Source organism: Schistocerca piceifrons, chromosome 6 (assembly GCF_021461385.2).
Source record: "Schistocerca piceifrons isolate TAMUIC-IGC-003096 chromosome 6, iqSchPice1.1, whole genome shotgun sequence".
Taxonomy (NCBI): Eukaryota; Metazoa; Arthropoda; class Insecta; order Orthoptera; family Acrididae; genus Schistocerca; species Schistocerca piceifrons.
Window position 1 is genome coordinate 431,986,959 of NC_060143.1, and position 9,916 is coordinate 431,996,874.

The following is a 9,916-nucleotide window of genomic DNA, read 5'->3' on the forward strand; positions in this document are numbered from 1 at the left end:
TTCAGCAAGATAATGTACGACCGCGTGTTGCAGATCCTGTATGGGCCTTTCTGAATACAGAAAATGTTCAACTGCTGCTCTGGCCAGCACATTCTCCAGATCTCTCACCGACTGAAAACGTCTGGTCAACGGTGGCCGAGCAACTGGCTCGTCACAATACGCCAGTCACTACTCTTGATGAACTGTGGTATCGTGTTGAAGCTGCATGGGCAACTGCACCTGTACATGCCATCCAAGCTCTGTTTGACTCACTGCCCAGGAGTATCAAGGCCGTTATTACGACCAGAAGTGGTTGTTCTGGGCACTGATTTCTCAGTATCTATACACCCAAATTGCGTGAAAATGTAATCACATGTCAGTTCTAGTATAATATATTTGTCCAATGAACACCCGTATATCATCTGCATTTCTTATTGGTGTAGCAGTTTTAATGGCCAGTAGTGTATTTTAATACATGGTAAAGTAACAGATCAACTGATGTTATCACTGATGACCCAAAATTTGTGTCGACACGGCTCAACATCTGAATTAACTAATTAATTTGTGTTTCTGGGGAACGCATGCAGCAGTTTCATTTGTGAGAAGAGACATCGTTCAGACAACGACATGTGTATGTTACTATCCATTGAGAGAGCTGATGACTATGCTTTGGAGCGCCCAAATTCAACATCATCGCCAGTAGAACTGTAAGCTACCGGCTGAGAACTGGTGTTTGAGGTGTGCGGAAGAAGTCAACCAATTCTGGGGATAGGCAGTGGCAAGTATGGTACAGCCATGAACAGACTTTTACTTACGTAGAGCAACAAATTCTTAACTATAATCATCTTTTTGACTTTAGAGCTGTAATATTACCTAGCGATTCAGGTCCATGGCTTCATCCTGCTTCACAGAGGACAATTGCTGAAAAAGAAGTTATTGATAAATGTCTTACACGATAGCGTTTGATGTTGGGAGTAAGAATCTGATATCAGACCTTGTTAAGGCAACGCATCTGGAAAGTAATCAGAGCATATTTAATTTCTACGAAATCGAATATCATTTTGTGTGAAAAGCTGATTGTGTGAATGTGCTTCGACTAAAATGACCCACGTGTTTCATAAAATGTTTTCAAGAATCGTCAAAAAACTAGAGAGAGAAACAGAGCAGTGTTTCCGTATCAGACCAGATGAGATTAGACCACAGAAGCTATCCTTCACAAAACTATTGCTTTACTGCGAATAAAAGTTGACTCTGATTGACTCCGTAAATGTTGCCAACATTAGGAACAAATTTTAAAAATCAACACGAAGCAACAGCTTGAATAACTTTATGACTACTGATAAAGTTAACATACCTAACATGATTTATATAAAAAAAGACGAAGAATTTTAAGTAACTGTACATTGTAACAGAAAGCGTATGTTATATTACATTTGAAGCAACTTCCATTACTTTAAAATTTAAGATAAAAGATAAGGAGGTCGCAGTCAGAAGAAATATATCGAGGGTTTCTTATCAGCTTTTGATTTAAAGAGTGGCAAATTCAACAGACTTACACCGCAGGGTGTGCAGTGAAACGGGTCCTTTTGCTTTTGAGATGACGGTAAACAACACCAGTTATGATGTTATGATCGTGTGATGCTTGAAACTTCCTGGCAGATTAAAACTGTGTGCCCGACCGAGACTCGAACTCGGGACTTTTGCCTTTCGCGGGGAAGTGCTCTTCCATCTGAGCTACCGAAGCATGACTTACGCCCGGTACTCACAGCTTTACTTCTGCCAGTATCTCGTCTCCTACCTTCCAAACTTTACAGAAGCTCTCCTGCGAACCTTGCAGAACTAGCACTCCTAAAAGAAAGGATATTGCGGAGACATGGCTTAGCCACAGCCTGAGGGATGTTTCCAGAATGAGATTTTCACTCTGCAGCGGAGTGTGCGCTGATATGAAACTTCCTGGCAGATTAAAACTGTGTGCCCGACCGAGACTCGAACTCGGGACCTTTGCCTTTCGCGGGCAAGTGCTCTACCATATGAGCTACAGAAGCACGACTCACACCCGGTACTCACTTGCCCGCGAAAGGCAAAGGTCCCGAGTTCGAGTCTCGGTCGGGCGCACAGTTTTAATCTGCCAGGAAGTTTCATATCAGCGCACACTCCGCTGCAGAGTGAAAATCTCATTCTCGTGTGATGCTTGATAAACTCTGACTATATTTCATTAATTTCGCAAATATCTGCAGGTTTCCCTCACCTGAGGAAGAATATGAAAAAGGAAATTCTTTTCTATGGACGCTTTTAGAAACTGTCGTAAATTCAGTTATTGATTTTCTCCGTATCTAAACAACCAGCGTTGGAGCACTCATCAATATCACTGAAATATTAGTTTCTGCGTTAGCAGTTATACTTGAAATTGATATTTTCCGACATTAATAGACCGTAAAATTATTTCCCAGGCAGTCTCAATGTAAACTTTTCTTCGACGAACTGTTTGTATCCCTTCCCTGTCACTAAAACACAAAAATATTGGTTCAAATGGCTCTGAGCACTATGGGACTTAGCTTCTGAGGTCATCAGTCCCCTAGAACAGAGAACTACTTAAACCTAACTAACCTAAGGACATCACACACATCCATTCCCGAGGCAGGATTCGAACCTGCGACCGTAGCGGTCGCGCAGTTCCAGACTGTAGCGCGTAGAACCGCTCGGCCATTTCGGCCGGCCAAAAATATTCTTTTGTAAAAACTCGTCATCGAAGTATTGTAAAACCAAAGACATACTTATTACTTCTAGTACACCTCAGCATGAAGTAACTTTCTCTCGATTGTACACGACCCAGTCTCATTAATGTGACCACCGCCTATGTTCGACGTAATCGTGCAGCAACCACACACAGATGGCAGGTGGCAACACTAACACTGGAGGATACATGAGGCATTTTGAGGAGACGCGGTAAATAGTGCAGTTGTTGTCATAACGTGGGACTGGAGCGATTTATCTGAAGTCCAAAAGGGTATAACTGTTGGCCCTTAGGGTCAAGGGTGGCAACACTTCCGAAACGGCAAAGCTGATAAACTATTCGCGTGCTACCGTCGTTAACGTATACGTGCACGGCAAAATGGCGCTATCCAAAACCGTTGCCGAGGTAACTGTGGTGCACCATGGGCCATAGATAACAGGGGTGAACGATAGCTGCGCAGATATGTGTACGAGCGAACAGAAGTGCAACTGTTGAATAACCGATTGCCCAGATGAACTAAGGGGCTACCATCAGTGTCGTTTCAACGACCGTCCAGTGAACGCTGATGCATATGGGCCTCCGCAGCAGGCACTTGCTTCATACACCCATGCTGACTGCTGTTTTTCGGCGATGAAGGCTGAAACTTGCACGCCAATACTACAACTGAACCTCCACTAGCGACAGGTGGCCTTTTGAGTTGAATCACATTTTTTTCTCCATCGGACAGATGGCTGTTGGCGTATACAGTAATGAAACAACCGTCAGGAGGATCCAATGGAGAGAAAGTTATGGTCTGCGAAATGTTTTCATGGCATTACCGTGGTGATTTCGCCGTTCTGGAAGACACAATGGATCAACACAAGTATGTAGCTATCTCTGGTGACAGTGTCCATCCCTAAATGCAGTTCGTTTTTTCTTCGGCACGATGGCACCTACCAGCATGACGTTGCCATACGGCTGGCAGTGTAGATGCGCCGTTAGAAGATCAACAGGATGAATTTATCGTGCTTACCTGTCCACCAGACTCCCCGGATTTAAATCCAACTGAAAATCTCCACGTCGATCGCGGTGTTCGCGCCATAGATACTCAACCGAGAAACCTAGCGCACCTGGCCACGGCACTGGAATCAGAATGGCGCCACATACCTGTCGGTATCTTCCACAACGTCATTGACTCTCTTCCTACACGACCGTACTACAAAAGGTGATTATTCGTGATTTTGACGGGCAACCACATCAATGTCACTGGACCGTGCATAAGATAGTAAACACTGTTCAATGAGTATTAATTATTCTTGATGAACACTGTGACTGGATTTGTGTTCACCAAGGATATACAACGAAGAGCCAAAGACACTGGTAGACCTGCCTAATTTCATGTAGGGCCCCCCCTAAAACACAGAAGTGCCGCAACACGACGTGCCATGGACTCGACTAATGTCTGAAATAGTACTGCAGGGAATTGACACCATGAATCTTGCAGGACTGTCCATAAATCCGCAAGAGTGCGAGGGGTTTGAGATCTCTTCCGAATAGCAAGTTGCAAGCCATCCCAGATATGCTCAATAATGTTCATGTCTGGGAAGCCTGGTTGCGAGGGAAGTGTTTAACTCAGAAGAGTGTTCCTGGAACCACTCTGTAGCCATTCTAGACGAGTGGGGCGCCGTATTATTCTGCTGGAAATGTCCAAGTCCGTCGGAATGCACAATGGACGTCAATGTACGCAGGTGATAAGACAGGATACTTACGTGCGTGTCACCTCTCAGAGTCGTATCTAGACGTATCAGGGATCGCTTATCACTCCAGTGTACACGCCCACACCATTACAGAGCCTCCACCAGCTTGAGCAGTCCCCTGCTGACATGCAGGGTCTATGGATTCATGAGGTTTTCTTTATACCTGTACACGTCCAGCCGCTCTATACAATTTGAAACGAGACGCCTCCGACCGGGCAACATGTTTCCAGTCATCAACAGCCCAATGTCAGTGTTGATGGGCCCAGGTGAGGCGTAAAGCCTTGTGTCGTGCAATCATAAAGGGTAGACGAGAGGGCCTCCGGCTCCGAAAGCCCATATCGATGCTGTTTCGTTGAATGGTTCGCATGTTGGCACTTGTTGATGCCCCAGCATTGAAATCTGCAGCAATTTGCGGAAGGGTTGCACTTCTGTCACGCTCAACGATTCTCTTCAGTCGTCGTTGGTCCCGTTATTGCAGGATCTTTTTCCGGCCGCAGCGATGTCCGAAATCCGATGTTTTACCGTACTCCTGATTCACGGTAGACTCGTGAAGTGGTCATACAGGAAAATCCCCACTTCATCGCTGCGTCGGAGATGCATCGCTCGTGCGCCGACTATAACACCACTTTCAAACTCACGTATATCGTGATAACCTGCCATTTTAGAAGCAGTAATCGATCTAATAACTGCGCCAGACTCTTGTTGTCTTATATAGGCGTTGCTGACCGTAGCTCCGTATTCTGCCTGTTTACATAATTCTGTATTTGAATACCCATGCCTATACCAGTTTCTTCGGCGCTTCAGTGTACAACGGTAGGCCACATAATAAGATGTCTTAGATGTTTACGTAAACATGAATTTAATACGAGAGTAGCGAAAGATGTACATAGCACTGAATGTCAATTCATTTATTCCACTGTAATATCACAATCGCCGCAGGACAAGATGTATAGCTTCAGGCTCCTTGGTGCGGTGGACGCCCGTCGACCACCTGGGTATTCTACCCGGCTACGCGATGAGGTAAAAGGCGCCGTGCGTAATTTAGCTGTCAGTGCTCGTCAGATTTCTGTAATGTACAAGTAACAAACAAAACGCTTTGCAGATTACACTGAATAAAAATATTATTGTAATAGACTCATTGCACTAATTACAGTATGTGTAAAGCGGAATTGACCACCAGATGTCAGAAGAGGCGGACCTGCCAGCACAAAACGAGGCGAGGGGTTTTGTGTTGTCAGTACAGAAGCAAGAAGAACAGACTGGGTCAGTCAAGAGAGCATAATGCTAATCGAAGACCAGGCAAACCTGCGTTTACTGACGGAGATGGACCGGCGCGCATTGCGGAAGGTGAAGAAACAACCGCACAACGGAAGGAGTAACGCGTGAGTTTCAAAATGCTGCCAGCAGTCCTACTAGCACAGTAACTGTGCATGGGGAACTAAAAGGAATGAGGTATAGTGGTCAATCAGCTCTTCAGTTAGTTACATTGATAATCACGGTATTGGTTTGCAGCTCTTCTTTTGCTCACACTTCAAAACAAGTTTTTTTTTTGCAAATACAGACTTCAACTTTTTAAGTAGAATTTCGTCTAATGAATATAAGCATTTGTCGAGACGAACTGATTTTTAAGTTTTATTTAAAACTTCGTTTTCTAACCTGTCAGATTTTTTGTGTTATTGGGCAAATGATCAAAAATTTTTGTTGCCGCATATTGGATTCCTTCCTGAGACACTGCCAGCTTTAATAATGGTTAATAATGTCGTTATCCCTCTGTACTGTTGTAGATATGAACATCACTGATGTTCTCAAATTGTGATGAATTCTTTACGACGAATTTCATTAGGGATATATGTATTGTGCCGGCGCAGCTAAAATGTCTATCTCCTTGAACAGGTACCTACATGACGTCCGCGGGTGAGCATCACATATTATCGTTACTGCTCGCTTTCGTGCAATCAATACATTATTTCTAAGTGGTGAGTTACCTCAGTAGATTATTTATTGGACATTATTGAGAGGAGATACGCAAAATACGTCAGGAAGTTGATTCACTTGTTTCCAATATTAATAATTATACTAAGAGCAAAAGTAGCTGAACTTAATTATATAAGAAACTCAGTAATATGCTACTTCCAGTTCATTTTTTATTAATATATGCATCCAAAACTTTTGAACGTTCTACCCTGTTTACTGAATACTGCTCATGTGCAATATCGGTTATTGGTATGACTCTGTTTGTTGTAGAGAACAGAATATCCGTGTTTTCTTCCAAATTTAGGGAGTGTACATTTTGTAAGAACCACTTTATAATTCTTGCTCCCTAGTGGGATTTATTACAACACTAATTTCGCCTGTGAAAAGTACCAATTGTGCTTGTTGAATGTTAAGTGGAATGTCGTTCACATATGTAAGGAATAGGAGTAGACCCAAAATTGAACCCTGTGGGACTCCCTCTTTCTTTTTTTATTTCTCCTCCTGACTAAAACTTTCTACTCTCCCGAAACTGTCTGAATAATTAAGAATAACTTTTTGCATTATGTTTGTTAAGTATAATTCTAATCTTTTATGCATAAAGCTATCAGTTTCATAATGCCTGAATTTTTCTAAGAGAGTAACATGATCTACACAATCAAGCGCCTTGGAAAGATCACAAAAAATACCAACTGAAGATATTTCATTATTTAAGGCTTTTACTGTTTGATGAGTGGATGTATAAAAGCATTCCCAGTCGAGCAACCCTTCTGAGATCTAAAATGTGACATGCTAAGTAACTGTTCTCACTAAGTGTGAGACTACTTTTGAGTGCATTACTTGCGATTATTTTGGAAAATGGTCCAAATGACCCTGAGCACTATGGGACTTAACATCTGAGGTCATCAGTCCCCTAGAACTTAGAACTAATTACACCTAACTAACCTAAGGACGTCACACACATCCATGCCCGAGGCAGGATTCGAACCTGCGACCGTAGCGGTCGCGCAGTTCCAGACTGAAACGCCTAGAACAGCTCGGCCACACCGGCAGGCTGGAAAATGGTGTCAGTAAGGAAACTGAATGAGAATAATTGTTAAAGTCTGTGTTTTCAGTTTTGTTATGAAGAGTTTAACAATTGCATATTTTAATCTGGAAGATTCCCCTGCGTCAGTGGTGACTTCCATATATCACTAAGCGCATTATTTATGAAGCTGCAACTTTTTGAGAACCCTGTTTGAAATTCCATCAACACCACACGAGCCTTTTGTTTAGAATTTTCATAATTCTATTAATTTCAATGAGAGATGTTGGTACGACTTCTAGTTGCTTAATGTTTTGTAGAATGATATTTTTAATATATTCTCTTGCTTCTTCAACTGAACCATTTAATACCATTTTTGCTGCTAAATTTAGACAGTGGTTATTGAAAGTACCCGTAACTTTCGAATTATCAGTCGCAACATTGTCATTTAGTTTAATTGTTATAGAATCTTGTACACTGATTGGATGTCCCGTCTCTCGTTTAACAATGTCCCATATAGATCTAATATAATTATCTAATTATCTGCATAATTAATCTCTTTCGGGAGGTACATACGTTCAGACATTTTAATGACTTTCCTTAAAATACTACAGTACTTTTGTAGTATGCATAGTATGCAAATACTGTCAGATCTTGACTTACTGTAACCTTTAAATCAATTTCCTCTTCATCATATATGAGACTTTAATTTCGTCAGTCATTCATGTCTTACTTGTGTTTTTTATTGATCTTCTGGATAATTTTTTAGAAGGGTAGATTTCAATTATCGACGCAGGTTTAATACGGATTCAACACTGCCTTTGACACCTTTGACATTAGCGTCTCTTTCTACGTATATCTCGTCCTATACCACTCCTTTTAACTTACTCTTAAAACTTTACATCCTGTTCGCATTAGAGAGCCTCGCCATCCTGTGTGCTGCAAGGTGCCGTTCTGTTTATTTCCATTCCATAAGCCACACGTTTCTATAGTCAACGCTGGAGATGAATAAGGATATACCTTCCAACAAGCCGATGGAAGGGTTCGAATTTGGGAAATGCCTGGACAGCGTTAACTGTCATCATACATAGTGCCAACAGTGAACTATGGAGGATGTGGTGTTACGGATGGGGTGTTTTAGTGGTTAGAATGTGGCCCCTTGCCGCGCATAAGAAAACGCTAAACGCGGAAGAATATTACCACGTTTGCAGCTTGCGTACCGTACACAGCAGAGGAGCAGTTCGGAGACAATGATTACAATGCATCCTGTCATAAAGCAGCTTCTGTGAGGTAATTTTCTGCGTGCAATAACATTCCTGAAATGGACTGTTCTACCCAGAAACCCGACCTGAAACCAATTGAACACTTTTGATTGAGATACATTGTCGACTTCACTCCAGGTACCAGCGTCCAACATTACCTTCTCTGGTTGCGACCCTTGAGGAAGAATAATCTTCTCTACAGACATCCAGACATCTCATTGGAAGGGTCCCCAGAAGGTTTCATACCGTCGTAAAGGTCAAAGGTGGACGCAGCTCGCATTCTTTTGACCAGATAGTGCAAATACAGTACCGTACATCGCGCAAACGGCAAAGTTCTATGCAATGCTGCTCGGCTTGTATATTACACACATACACACACACACACACACACACACATTCATGTAAAAGATGTAGTTTTGCCATGTGGTTGAAGATTTTTGAAACATCCTGTACTATCAAACAATCGCCACTCCTTGGTTTTTCAGTGTACATACACACTGATCAGCCAGAGCATTACGACCACCGACATAATGTCAATGTAAAGCTTTCCAGGTGATAGCAGCGCCACCTGCCGAGGAATAACTGCTAGTTAGACACATACACAGTGCATGTAGTATCAGGGAGCGTCCTGTCCATGTGTAGAATGGGGAAGACACGTGATCTGAGTCTGACCGAGTTCGGATTATGATCCCCTGGAAGCTCCGTACGAGCATTTCGGAAATTGCACGACTTGTCGCGGGACTGTAGAGTGCTGTGGTGAGTGTCTTCAACACGTGGAAAAACCAAGGTGAAACCACGTCCAGTCGTTGTGCTGTTGAGCGGCCGCACCTCATTACACACACAACAAAAAAGTTTTGCATCGCCCCGGTTCCCAGAACTCCTGAAGACAGACGTTGACTGGATATTGTATCACAGACACAGTCCCTTTGACTGTTCAGAGATGTCACTAAACCCGCCCAAAGATGTAAACAACCATGCATGAGCAGCACCTATTAGACGGAGGGAGTCCGACAGCCGATCAGTTCCAGACATACCACCAGGAAGGAGGTACACGGCTCGTGTTGTCTGTAGTTCAAACATGCCTAGATGGTCAATAGCGCGGTTCGATCGCGTTCGCATTGTTACTTTGTGTCAGGAAGGGCTCTCAACAAGCGAAGTGTCCAGGCGTCTAGGAGTGAACCGAAGCGATGTTGTTCGGATATAGAGGAGG